Source organism: Monodelphis domestica, chromosome 6 (assembly GCF_027887165.1).
Source record: "Monodelphis domestica isolate mMonDom1 chromosome 6, mMonDom1.pri, whole genome shotgun sequence".
NCBI classification, from domain to species: Eukaryota; Metazoa; Chordata; class Mammalia; order Didelphimorphia; family Didelphidae; genus Monodelphis; species Monodelphis domestica.
Genome location: NC_077232.1, coordinates 131,738,279 through 131,753,526, shown reverse-complemented (window position 1 = coordinate 131,753,526; position 15,248 = coordinate 131,738,279). Strand labels below are relative to the sequence as shown.

General features: G+C 36.0%; 1 long non-coding RNA gene across 1 annotated transcript in view; it reads right to left on the bottom strand.

The window, feature by feature from the left end:
* LOC103091976 (uncharacterized) overlaps positions 1-15,248 on the bottom strand; it is an 83,006-nt gene that overhangs the window by 62,590 nt on the left and 5,168 nt on the right. The window contains exons 2-3 of the long non-coding RNA XR_469006.3: positions 12,934-13,053; positions 9,177-9,274 (exon numbers count right to left, since the gene is read on the bottom strand). This is a non-coding gene — a long non-coding RNA (uncharacterized LOC103091976). The remainder of the gene's footprint in view (positions 1-9,176; positions 9,275-12,933; positions 13,054-15,248) is intronic.

Below are 15,248 nucleotides of genomic sequence, written 5' to 3'. Positions count from 1 at the left end.
AAACGATAAGCTCCTAAGGCGCCGAAATTCAAAACGATCAACAGCACAGACCCTGGGAACCCTCCTCCTGGACCTGGACCCGGTTCAAAAGGTACGGCTCCCCTCAAAAGCCAGAACCCGAGATCCCTCGGACCTCAGGGGTAGGAGCGCAGAGTCCAAGGCTCCCGGAAGCCGCGCCGGGCTCAGAGAGCAGGGTCTGAGGAACAACAACCCTCAGGGTCTTCTACCCAAGTCCCAGTCTGGGTGAAAGTTACTGCCTGGGGCTTCCGCTTCAGAGAGCCTGTCGGTCCGGGTGAAAGTTACTGCCTGGGGCCTCCGCTGCAGAGAGCTGGTCAAAACAACAGCAACCCTCAGGGCGGGCAAGACAGCCTCACGGGCTGGATCCTGCTATCCAAGTCTCAGTGAAAGTCTGTGCTCTCGGAGCTTGGGGAAGCGGCAGCCCATCCCCCCGCAGGCCGACGAAACAGCCTCACGGCCAGGGATTCTGAAGGCAACTTCCGGAAATCGAGCCAGGGGGAGAGTGTGGCCTCGTGGTCCGACCCTTCCATTCCAGTTCCAGTGAGGCAGATTCAGTTTAACCCAGGGAACCCTCATAGAACCAACATCTGCCCAGGACTAAAGCCTCTGATCACCAGACAAAGACAAGAAAAGCCAATCCTCCACATTCAGAGATGACAAACTCCACAGAAGCACAGAAGCCCCAAAATACCAAGAAAAATAAGAAGAAAGGGCCGACTCTGGACACATTCTATGGAGCCAAAATACAAAATAAAGAGCAGATAGAAGAAGATCTACAAGAAAATTCTCCAAAATCTTCCAAAGGAAATAGAAACTCTCCACAAACCCATGAAGAATTTGAATCAGAAAGGACCAAAAAGATGGAAGCCCTCTGGGAGGAAAAGTGGGAAATGATGCAAAAGAAATTCACGCATCTACAAAACCAGTTTGACCAAACTGTAAAAGAAAACCAGGCTTTAAAGCAAGAACTAATAAAGCAAAGCCAAAACACCAAGAAATTAGAAGAGAACATAAAATATCTCACCGACAAGGTGATAGATCTGGAAAACAGGGGGAGAAGAGAAAATTTAAGAATAATTGGACTCCCAGAAAAGCCAGAAATAAACACCAAACTGGACATGGTGATACAAGATATAATCAAAGAAAATTGCCCAGAGATTCTAGAACAAGGGGGCAATACAGCCACTGACAGAGCTCACAGAACACCTTCTACACTAAACCCCCAAAAGACAACTCCCAGGAATGTAATTGCCAAATTCCAAAGCTATCAAACAAAAGAAAAAATCCTACAGGAAGCCAGAAAAAGACAATTTAGATATAAAGGAATGCCAATCAGGGTCACACAAGACCTTGCAAGTTCTACGCTGAATGATCGTAAGGCATGGAACATGATCTTCAGAAAGGCAAGAGAGCTGGGTCTCCAACCAAGAATCAGCTACCCAGCAAAACTGACTATATACTTCCAAGGGAAAGTATGGGCATTCAACAAAATAGAAGACTTCCAACTTTTTGCAAAGAAAAGACCAGAGCTCTGTGGAAAGTTTGATACCGAAAATCAAAGAGCAAGGAATACTTGAAAAGGTAAATATTAAGGAAAGGGGAAAAATGTTATCTTCTTTTACTCAAACTCTCTTCTATAAGGACTACATTTATATCAACCTATGTATACTAATATGTGGGGAAAATGTAATGTATAAATAGGGGGTAAAGAAAGACCAAATAGAATAATGGTTCTCACACAAAGATTCACAGGGGAAGGGGAGGGGAAGAAAACTCCTATAAGAAGGAGAGGAAGAGAGGGGGGGGGGGTTTACTTAAACCTCAATCTCAGGGAAATCAACTCTGAGAGGGAAAAACATCCAGATCCATTGGGATCTTGAATTCTATCTTACCCAACAAGGGTAAGGAGAAGGGAAAACCAAGGGGGGGAGGGGGAGAGGGAGAACAAAAAGGGAGGGAAAGAGAGGGGGGAGGGGGAGGGAACAAAAAGGGAGGGACTAAAAAGGGAAACATCAAGGGAGGGGACAAGGGGGACTGATTCAAAGTAAATCACTGGACTAAAAGGTAGAGCCGAAGAAGAAAAGGTTAGAATTAGGGAAGGCAATCAAAATGCCAGGGAGTCCACAAATGACAATCATAACTTTGAACGTGAATGGGATGAACTCACCCATAAAACGTAGACGAATAGCAGAATGGATTAGAATCCAAAACCCTACCATATGTTGTCTTCAAGAAACACACATGAGGCGGGTTGACACCCACAAGGTCAGAATTAAAGGATGGACTAAGACCTTCTGGGCCTCAACTGATAGAAAGAAGGCAGGAGTGGTAATCATGATATCTAATAAAGCCAATGCAAAGATAGACCTGATCAAAAGGGATAGGGAAGGTAATTATATTTTGTTAAAAGGGACTCTAGACAATGAGGAAATATCATTAATCAACATGTATGCACCAAATAATATAGCACCCAAATTTCTAATGGAGAAACTAGGAGAATTGAAGGAAGAAATAGACAATAAAACCATACTAGTGGGAGACTTAAACCAACCATTATCAAATTTAGATAAATCAAATCAAAAAATAAATAAGAAAGAGGTAAAAGAAGTGAATGAAATCTTAGAAAAATTAGAATTAATAGACATATGGAGAAAAATAAATAGGGATAAAAAGGAATACACCTTCTTCTCAGCACCACATGGCACATTCACAAAAATTGACCATACATTAGGTCACAGAAACATAGCACACAAATGCAAAAAAGCAGAAATAATGAATGCAGCCTTCTCAGATCACAAGGCAATAAAAATAATGATTAGTAATGGTACATGGAAAACCAAATCTAAAACCAATTGGAAATTAAACAATATGATACTCCAAAACCATTTAGCTAAAGAAGAAATCATAGAAACAATTAATAATTTCATCAAGGAAAATGACAATGGCGAAACATCCTTTCAAACCTTTTGGGATGCAGCCAAAGCGGTAATCAGAGGCAAATTCATATCCCTGAAAGCTCATATTAACAAACAAGGGAGAGCAGAGATCAATCAATTGGAAATGCAATTGAAAAAACTCGAAAGCGATCAAATTAAAAACCCCCAGCAGAAAACCAAATTAGAAATCCTAAAAATTAAGGGAGAAATTAATAAAATCGAAAGTGATAGAACTATTGATTTAATAAATAAGACAAGAAGCTGGTACTTTGAAAAAACAAACAAAATAGACAAAGTACTGGTCAATCTAATTAAAAAAAGGAAGGAAGAAAAGCAAATTTACAGCATTAAAGATGAAAAGGGGGACAGCACCTCCAATGAGGAGGAAATTAAGGCAATCATTAGAAATTACTTTGCCCAATTATATGGCAATAAATACACCAATTTAGGAGAAATGGATGAATATATACAAAAATACAAACTGCCTAGACTAACAGAAGAGGAAATAGAATTCTTAAATAATCCCATATCAGAAATTGAAATCCATCAAGCCATCAAAGAACTTCCTAAGAAAAAATCCCCAGGGCCTGATGGATTCACCTGTGAATTCTATCAAACATTCAGAGAACAGTTAACCCCAATACTATACAAACTATTTGACATAATAAGCAAAGAGGGAGTTCTACCAAACTCCTTTTACGACACAAACATGGTACTGATTCCAAAACCAGGCAGGTCAAAAACAGAGAAAGAAAACTATAGACCAATCTCCCTAATGAATATAGATGCAAAAATTTTAAATAGGATACTAGCAAAAAGACTCCAGCAAGTGATCAGAAGGATCATTCACCATGATCAAGTAGGATTCATACCAGGGATGCAGGGCTGGTTCAACATTAGGAAAACCATCCACATAATTGACCACATCAACAAGCAAACTAGCAAGAACCACATGATTATCTCAATAGATGCAGAAAAAGCCTTTGATAAAATACAACACCCATTCCTATTAAAAACACTAGAAAGCATAGGAATAGAAGGGTCATTCCTAAAAATAATAAACAGTATATATCTAAAACCAACAGCTAATATCATCTGCAATGGGGATAAACTAGATGCATTCCCAATAAGATCAGGAGTGAAACAAGGATGCCCATTATCACCTCTACTATTTGACATTGTACTAGAAACACTAGCAGTAGCAATTAGAGAAGATAAAGAAATTGAAGGCATCAGAATAGGCAAGGAGGAGACCAAGTTATCACTCTTTGCGGATGACATGATGGTCTACTTAAAGAATCCTAGAGATTCAACCAAAAAGCTAATTGAAATAATCAACAACTTTAGCAAAGTTGCAGGATACAAAATAAACCCACATAAATCATCAGCTTTTCTATATATCTCCAACACAGCTCAGCAGCAAGAACTAGAAAGAGAAATCCCATTCAAAATCACCTTAGACAAAATAAAATACCTAGGAATCTATCTCCCAAGACAAACACAGGAACTATATGAACACAACTACAAAACACTCGCCACACAACTAAAACTAGACTTGAACAATTGGAAAAACATTAACTGCTCATGGATAGGACGAGCCAATATAATAAAAATGACCATCCTACCCAAACTTATTTATCTATTTAGTGCCATACCCATTGAACTACCAAAATACTTCTTCACTGATTTAGAAAAAACCATAACAAAGTTCATTTGGAAGAACAAAAGATCAAGGATATCCAGGGAAATAATGAAAAAAAACACATATGATGGGGGCCTTGCAGTCCCAGACCTCAAACTATATTACAAAGCAGCAGTCATCAAAACAATTTGGTACTGGCTAAGAAACAGAAAGGAAGATCAGTGGAATAGACTGGGGGAAAACGACCTCAGCAAGACAGTATACGATAAACCCAAAGATCCCAGCTTTTGGGACAAAAATCCACTATTCGATAAAAACTGCTGGGAAAATTGGAAGACAGTGTGGGAGAGACTAGGAATAGATCAACACCTCACACCCTACACCAAGATAAATTCAAAATGGGTGAGTGACTTAAACATAAAGAAGGAAACCATAAGTAAATTGGGTAAACACAGAATAGTATACATGTCAGACCTTTGGGAGGGGAAAGGCTTTAAAACCAAGCAAGATATAGAAAGAATCACAAAATGTAAAATAAATAATTTTGACTACATCAAACTAAAAAGCTTTTGTACAAACAAAACCAATATAACTAAAATCAGAAGGGAAACAACAAATTGGGAAAAAATCTTCATAGAAACCTCTGACAAAGGTTTAATTACTCATATTTATAATGAGCTAAATCAATTGTACAAAAAATCAAGCCATTCTCCAATTGATAAATGGGCAAGGGAAATGGATAGGCAGTTCTCAGATAAAGAAATCAAAACTATTAACAAGCACATGAAGAAGTGTTCTACATCTCTTATAATCAGAGAGATGCAAATCAAAACAACTCTGAGGTATCACCTCACACCAAGCAGACTGGCTAGCATGATAGCAAAGGAAAGTAATGAATGCTGGAGGGGATGTGGCAAAGTAGGGACATTAATTCATTGCTGGTGGAGTTGTGAACTGATCCAACCATTCTGGAGGGCAATTTGGAACTATGCCCAAAGGGCGACAAAAGAATATCTACCCTTTGACCCAGCCATAGCACTGCTGGGTCTGTACCCCAAAGAGATAATGGACACAAAGACTTGTACAAAAATATTCATAGCTGCACTCTTTGTGGTGGCCCAAAACTGGAAAACGAGGGGATGCCCATCAATTGGGGAATGGCTGAACAAACTGTGGTATATGTTGGTGATGGAATACTATTGTGCTCAAAGGAATAATAAAGTGGAGAAGTTCCATGGAGACTGGAACAACCTCCAGGAAGTGATGCAGAGCGAGAGGAGCAGAACCAGGAGAACATTGTACACAGAGACTAATACACTGTGGTATCATCGAACGTAATGGACTTCTCCATTAGTGGCGGTGTAATGTCCCTGAACAACTTTCAGGGATCCAGGAGAAAAAAAACACCATTCATAAGCAAAGGATAAACTATGGGAGTGGAAACACCGAGAAAAAGCAACTGCCTGAATACAGAGGTTGAGGGGACATGACAGAGGATAGACTTTAAATGAACACTCTAATGCAAATACTATCAACAAAGCAATGGGTTCAAATCAAGAAAACATCTAATGCCCAGTGGACTTACGCGTCGGCTATGGGGGGTGCGGGGGAGGAAAAGAAAATGATCTATGTCTTTAACGAATAATGCTTAGAAATGATCAAATAAAATATATTTTAAAAAAAAAAGACAATGAAGGCATAAAAAAAACAAAAAAAAATATGAGGCTACCTTCTGACATCCAACACATACATTACCCATAACTTTAGTCTTTTGGAGGTAACAGTTTAATTTGAAACAATACAGAATCACTGAAAAAATATTAATGTTATCAAAAGTTGGACCCTTTTTCTACTAAAAAAAGTTAGATTATTAAAAGTACAACCCAACTACCTAAATGAATTCCAATCCCACATTTGCTTCCTCCCTTACAGTGCAAGAATGACTTGATTTATCTTGCAATGTCTGTCCTAGAAATATTTATTTACAATCAAGGTTCAAGTGTCATTCATCTCGGACACAGGAGAGGCATAGAATGAGAAAACAGGTTTTGATCTCTTTGTACCCCTGAATGAAATACATATATCAAGGAGATTGCTGATCCATGAATGACATTTAAATATATCCGAATATAGATGTTGTAATTGATCCTTGCATGTGCATGTGTAATTTCACAGGAAACAATATGAGATGTTGCATCCTGCCAAAGTTTGTTTTTCTTTGCTGATTCAAAATTTCACCAAAAGAGATTAGAGCAGAGACTCAGGACCACAGGACGTGCTCATGACCCAGATACAGCTCTCCACATGCCCACATTCATACATCTCTCTTATACATCGCTATACCTACCCTTTCCTTAACTTTTGACAGTTTGGTTCCTTGCAAATTAGGTATCATTTTCAGAGTTATGCAATACTATATCAAGGATACATAAAAGATAATCTTTGCCTCGTTGAGTTACTCTTTAGTTCATCTTGCTTAAATTCCCATATTTGTGCTCTTGTGTATAGATACTGATCCCACAGATTTTCCTTCTGGCTTTTTTCTTAGTTTTTGTCTTCTGTGAACTTCTGGTCACATCTCCTAATAATTCCTCTTGTCATAATATAGTTATTTGTATGGTATCTAGATTGGTAGATAACCATTCATGGTTTTCTCCCTCTGACTTCTTTTGAAATTTAAAGCCCTTTTGATTATTAAGATTCCAGGCAAACATAATTTTAGCAGTTGTTCTTATATCTTTTCCATTCTTCCTTAAAATCTTGTCATTTTCATATTTTAAACTATGTTTCAAAATTCCCCCCCTTTCATTCTCAGATATCACTTTTTTAACCATCTGTTACAAATTGCCTTTCTTTTTTGAAATTCCTATCTATACTCAGAAGCAGGGATGAAGATACCTTAGAGAACAGACAAACTTGCACAGATGATTTTGTATAGCAGATCACATCTTCCCATTCACACACTGTATTGAATGATGTGGAGAATACAAAATCCCAAAATTTGTTTGGAGCAAAACTCAGACTTAAATGCTTTACTGTCAGCAACTGTTCTGGAGAGCAATTTGGAATCTTGCTAAAGGGCCCTAAAACTGTGCATAACCTTTGACCTGGCAATAGCATTAATAGGTCTCTATCCCAAAGGGATTATAAATAGGAGGAATAAAACTACCTGTACAAAAATATTTACAGCAGTTCTTTTTGTGGTGGCAAGGAACTGAAAACTGAAGTGATATATATATATAGATATATAGATATATATCAATTGGGGAATGGCAGAACTAGTTGTGGTAAATGACCACAATAGAATATTATTTTGCTATAAGAAATGACAAAGATGTTCACAAAATACTTGGAAAAACATATCAATTGGTGCAAAATAAAGTAGGCAAATCCAAGAGAATTTTGTACAGAATAACACTAATAATATATGGCGACCAACTGTGAAAATAACAACTATCGCAAGGATTCAGGACAACTCCAAGGGATTTATGATAAAAACAGATATACACCACCATAAAAAGAACAAATAGAGTCTGTAGATTGAAATATGCCATTCTTTATTTCCTCCATGAAATTTTCTCTAATGTAAACAATTTATATCTTATTTCACAAAATGATGAATATGGGACTATGTATTATATGATAATATATATACAACTTATGTCATATTACCTGACTCCTTGTTGATAGTGAAAGGTTGAGAAGGAGGGAAGGAGGTAACATGGATTGCAAAATGCCAGAAAACAAATATTGAAATTTGTATCAACAAGTATTCTTGAAAAAAGAAATAAAATTAAAAAATAAAAATAAATAAATTCTCTACTCTCCTATGTATTTATAATAAGATAATAGAATACTGCCTCATGAGTGTCATAAGAGATAATTGCTCAACAAATCTCTAATTATCAATGTCAGAGGAAGTACAAGCAGGAAGACATCAAAATACCAACTTGTTTGAAGAAGCTATGAATGTAAAGTACTAGAAAAATGTTTGTTTTATTTTGTTTTGAAGGTTATCATGAATAAAAAGTGTTTGATTGCATTGTTTCATGGAAAAAGATAAAACTTGGAACAATAAGTGAAAGCAACAATGGTAATCATCTCAACATAAAGAAAAATGTTACAATAAGTATTGTCAATGATAAGAATTTATGCCCTGGAAAGCTACAGATTGTCTAACTAATTGGGACCTGAAACAAAGACTAGAAGAATTCTTTTTCTGGAAATTGTTGAATAGATTCCTGTTTGGGTTTGAATTAAATGCCCTCTGATTGGATTAGGACAAAGATTTCATGAATGTGTGTTCTCTATTCCTGATAAGCTTTTAATTCTTTGGAAGCAAGAATTACATTTTCATCTTTATTGTTATTTTTCACACTAAGAATATTGAGAACCATATAAAATACCACAAATATTGAATGAATTAAATAATTAATGAGACACTTTGATACTCCAATGGACTTCACTGATAGTGAAATTCTCTCAACCACAGAAGTTACAATATTCCAATGAATTTTCATAATATATGATTGGTTCCCATATCCTATTCCAGCCCTTCCAGATCAGGCTTTTTTCTCTACCTTGACTTTTCCTCAGTAATGGTGCATCACTGAGATTTCCCATCAGTTACTCTTCATTCAAAGAATCAAGTTTCCTGGTTGGTTTGTTTAAGTGAGTGCTGGAATTTAAAGAGAAAGGTGTTAATCAAGACAAAACAAGATCCCTACAACATAGAGTCATTTAAACTCTGTAGAGCCTCCTGTTTAGGACAAAGTAAAAACATTAATTATCTTCCTGAAGTACCACAAGAAATTTTAATCATCTTCTTTCACTGTATTATATTTCTGCTTTTGATACTAAGCAACTTCAATAGCAAAGTGCATAAAAGAGGGCAGCAAAAATATGCTGGGAAATATTTGTATTTCCTAGTAAGGAAAGAAGAGAATCTATTTGCTTGTAGACTTCAAAGAAACCTGACACCAAAATATCAATAAAATTATGATTTATCAAATCAATCAAGTTAACAAAATCAATACAAAATTATAAAGAGTAAAAAATGAAGATGATAGAATGATAAAACAACTTAAAATTATCTCAAAAGTCATTTATTCAAATTGTCTTATTTTATAGATAGGGAAACTAAGACCATTGTATCAGAATCAGGAAGCATTAAAAATGTGTTTTGGATCCACATTGTTCAACATAATACACAGAGCTCTTTTTCAATTACTCTTCTCAAACTGCATCACCTACATCTTCACTCCACCAAATCCATCTAAAGCAAGAGCTTCTTGACTTGGGGATCCCTGAATTTGTTTGTTTGTAACATTCTGACAATATTATCTCAGGATAATTAATTTTCTTTGTAATATTATGAATTTTAAAACATTTTTTCTTAGACTAAGTCCATAGGCTTCACCAGACTGCCAAAGAAGCTATAACACAAAACAAGATTAAGGCCCCCAAATTTAAGAGGATAGTTAATCTTCAATAAGTACTAAAGTACCTACTTTTTGCCAGTTGATACCCTGATGTGCAGCAATAAAATAAAACACTCCATAATCACCAGGAATGTATATTCTATCAAAAAGATCATATTTAAACATAAAACTAGATCCAAAAAACCCTTCCAGATAAGGGAGCAAAGGACCTCAAAAAAATGGGTGGGGGGGGTGACTTAAACTGGTTGTTAAAGGAAGAGAACAAACACTACCAATAAGAAAGATGAGAAATGGTTTCCTGTGTCAAAAGAACAACCAGCTTGGTTGGAAAGCAAATTGCACTAGGGGCAAATTGAGATCCATCGGGAAAGCTAGGTTGGGGCCAAATAAGCTTTAAAAGCTCAATCGAGTTTATATTTAAGTGGAGAAGTAATGAGAAACCACTAAAAAAATAACATGATTAAACCTGCATTTTAAGACAATCACTTTGGCAGCTGTTTTTGGCAGCAGAAATAGAATATAGTGAAGGAAAATGAATAAAATAGCTTGTGGCACTTCAGGAAGATAATTAGTTTTTATTTTTTCCTAATGATTAAAATCAATGAAAGAAACTAGAGGTCAAGAGGCCAGTTAAAAAACTATTCAAGCAAGTGCTTGAATTAGGGTGGCTATCCTGGTGGACAGAAGCAAGAGATCCCACTATACTCATAACAATGCCATTTCTGTGATTCTGAACTAAGAAATTACCTTTTGACAAAAAAAAAATATTCTCCATCCTTCTATTCCCCACATTACTCCTCTCTAAAAGTTTGTCTTTATCTCTTCAACTTCCAATTCTTTCAACTTTCCCTGTTCTCAGTTCACCATGCCTGCTCTAACCTGTCTTTCTTCTTTTCATAATCTTGGCCATAAAATTGACAAGTTCTAGTATACACTTGTATCCACATATCAACAGTGTGAAAAACAAGATGTATCAGTTCTTCTAGATGGAAGAAAGATCTAACTAATAATGGGGAGGAGCCAGGTGGGACTGAATCTTTTGATTTTTTGAAGAGGGTTCCCAGATGCTTGTCAGTCAATGAGAAGTAGATTGCAACTGAGAGGTTCTGCTACTCCAGACTGAACATAAAAGCAGTTGAAATCTTGTCCAGATCACCCACTTAAAAAGTGATCCTAGAAAGAGTTTTGCTGTTTTCCAGATTGTGTCTACTTGGATCTTACTTGAACTTACATCTATTTCTTATACATACATACACACACACACACACACACACACACACACACACACACACATACATGCTATTGCTTCCTTGTGAATTGTGAATAGACATTTTTGAGCATTGAAAGTTTTCTGCTCTCTTTAAGTCTTGCTTCTCTGATTTCTGGTGTTTTGTCTCCAGCTAAAGATAAACTGATTTTTATTGCATTCTGAGGGATGTTTGCTATAAAGTTGTACATTCGATATGGAGAGAAAGGATAACAGGAAATGCATGAGACCTAGACTTAACCGTGTCTGTATTAAATTCTTTCTACGAAAATACAAAAAGGCGTTTCATGCTGTTCTCAACCTTTGATTCCTTTGTACTTCTTGTTATACTGCTGTTTATATGCTAGTGACTGTCAATCACTTTACTCTAAGTCCTTGCTGGCAAGCCTATGGTATGCATGCCAGAATGTACCAGAATGTTCCAGAGGGGGCTTCTCCCTTCCCCTTCTCCATGCTTGCCTAAGGACATTTCTCACTTCACCAGCTCCTCTGCCCAACAGCCCAATGGGAGTGCTACCTCCCTCCCCTGTCTTGTGTAAGGTGAGGGCTAACATGTGGCATGAGGGTTGCAGTTTTGGTACTTGGCTTCTAATAGTTTTGTCATTACTGCTCTAAGTCCTATATCCTTTTGCTCCTAAAATGTTAACACTGGAGGAAGTCCCATTATACCTACTGGTTACAAATTCCATTTATCTAATCTCAACTGTAGCTACATTGTTGCATAAAAAAAATAATATTCTTGAATTCAATCCAACCTTTGGGGACTATGCCAAACCTTTTCTTCTCCTTAACCATTCTCCCTTCACTTAATAGTTGTTCTCATTTCGTAATTTATTAAGAAAAAAAATTGATATCAGAAAACATGTGTTTTTACAAATTTTCAGAATATTTAGTGGACCCAGCATTGATCTTAGAATCAGTAAGACTCATCTTTTTGAGTTTGAATCTACTCTCAGATACTTACTAGCTGTTAGAACCCGGGCAACTTGTTTAACTCTTTCTCAATTCCTCATCTGTAAAATTAACTTGAGAAGAAAATGGCAAACCACTACAGTATCTTTGCCAAGAAAATTCCCCAAAATAAGGTCATGAAGAGTCAGACATGACTGAAACAATCGAAGAGAAAAAAAAATCCAGCTAAATGTATTTAAGTCTGCTAAGTTAACAGACTTATATGAATGGGAAATATAGAAAAAGTCATTAACAGAGGCCATAAATATTTCTGAAAGAAGTTTAACCACTGTGAATCAATTGCTATAAGAATAAATAAACTGAGTAATTACAATAGTATCTATAAAGGAAGTAAAAGTATTCTATTGTTATTTTATGCATTCATATAATTTCAGGGCCTAATCAATAAAAATGCATGAAATGTCTCTATTCTTTGTGCAACATGGGCATTCCTGTTTTTCTTGCCTGAATAAAATACAGTCAGGATCTTGGTACTAATTCCCATTATTTGAGGAAAGTAGTTGGGACCCCCAGAGTCAGTCATAGCTCAAATAAGATTAAATACAACTTCATATGTTCAAAGAGAGTGTGACATTACATCACAAAGAATAAACAATAAAAGAAGTGGCAATGAACAGGATTGGTTGCCCCACACCAATTCCATTTAAGAATTCTTACCTGAACTTTTGCAGATGCCTCCTAATTGGTATTCCTTCAATCAGCCCTTTTCCGTTCCAATCTATTCTGCTCACAGCTGCTAAATTGGTATTCTAATGTACAGATCTGGGCACATCACAGCTTTTGAGAAGAGGTAGAAGATATATATTGAGATAGGGACCAAATCATACCTAGAACTTACTCTGTCTACTCACAAAGACAGGCTTGATTGTATGTTCTATAACATAAGCAAGAATAAATACTTTATTTTAGACTGTTTTTATTCTTTTCCTCATAACAAACTTCACACATACCACCAAATGCCCGTGATAAATTACCTTCCCAGATAATGCCTATACATATTCTCATAGGACTTCTAAAAACATGCCTAAAATGCAGAGCAGAGAGGAATGGTGGAAATTTTAGGCCACCGTGGGAGGGAAAAATTAGGTAGTTGACAACTTCAGCTGCTTATTTCAACTATGTATAAGGCTAGCCCTACTAGAACTGATATATTTGAAAATCTAGTTTTCTATATGTCTAGTTTATAAGAAAATTATAATACAAATATTATTCATTAATGGACAACAGACAAATAAATAATATTTTTAAATAATAAGACACATGAATTGAAAGGAGGGAAAGAATGATAGAGTTATGTTGTAATTTAGACTTCCTAAAATGAATGTACAATTGGGTAAAATGTACTCTTTTGGTCAATATCTGCCCATATATACAGCTCTTAAGCCTTTATTCAATGACCCTCTTTTTTATCAGACCCAAACAATTTTAATAGAAATTTAAGGTAAAAAAAAAACCTATACTGTTAAAGCAACTACCTCAAGGCAATGACAAATTACCAACAATGAAAAGCATCCATCACATGTGGTCCAATCTCCCACAGATCCAATGCCACCAATTAAAGAGGAACCATTGCTTCTTAAACAAAACACATTCCTAAAATTACATCCCAGCAGGAAATCCTCTGTTTCCACTGCAGTAGCTTACTTCTTCCTATGGAGATGTTGTCATTGATGGCTAGGCTACTCTCTCCAATGAGTTGCCCACCTGGTTCTCTGTTTAAAATTCTGGGATCTATTAGTTTTCTAGTGAAAAGTGTTACTACCCTGTTTCCTCTTTAAAGGTAGTATTTACCATTACCTGGAGAGATTGCAAATTCTTGGAGCTATTTTTCTTTTCACTTTTTTCTTTCCTTATTTTTTTAAAGACTTGTGAGTCAACATAACTGAATCCCTCTGAACAAATATTTTTCACAACCTTGCTTCTCCTTAACAGGAATTCCTCAAGTTTGCTTGATATATGAGACATGCTAATAAGTAAATTACTTTCTACTCCCATTCTGCCTCTGGCAGCTGATGCAAATTTTTTTCCTGGGGCCTTGATTAACCATATTGGAGAATAAAACTAGTATTCTTTGATCAAAATTCCCAATGTTATTTATGTTTGGTTAATAGAAATATATGCACACACACAACAACCATATACACACCAAATACAACTACCTAAAAAAATAAATTTTTATAATGCAAAAAGTAAGATGTCAAAAGGAAACACAGAAACAAGATTTTAAAACTATATAATAATTTACACAAAGTTAATAGATTTGAAACACAAATTGTTTTATAAAAAATATTTTATAGTCTTTGGTAAGACTACCTTTTAATTTTGTTCACATGACAGATTATCTGTTTTGTTTTAGTAGTTTCTGTTTGCATTGACTATGCTGCTCCTTGTTTTCTTGCACTGCCCCATGTACTTTGGAATGTTGTACTACAGGTACTAATATCTGAAATTGTTTGCAAAGCTACATGTTAGAATTAGATTTGTTTAAATAAATTGAACTGACTACCATTCCTACTACTAGAATATCTGTTTAGTATATATTCTTGGAGGGTCATTTCTATTAAGGTATTATTTCAACCTGGACTTCCAAATGCCTTCTAAGGGATTCATAATCATAAATTGTCCAAGTAGAACTATAATATTTCAAAGTGCTGACTACCTCCTAATTCTATTGATGTCCATTTAATTCCTTCTTTATAACATTCTCCATACTGCTGAGCATTTGTTTGCCTTATAAGAATTACTACTTAGAAATGGAATATTGCAGATATGACAGTGATTTACATCACAGAAATCTAATGAGACATAACATCTATGCGCTCCTGCATATTGGTACTGCTCTGTGACAAAAGATACATCTTTCACTTCAATTTCTGCTTCTCTGGGAGCTGGTTGAATTATATTTGCAAGGCTATGTGCTTTCAGGCAATTTCAGTAACAAAAACTTGTCTTTGCATTGCATTTATAGGATC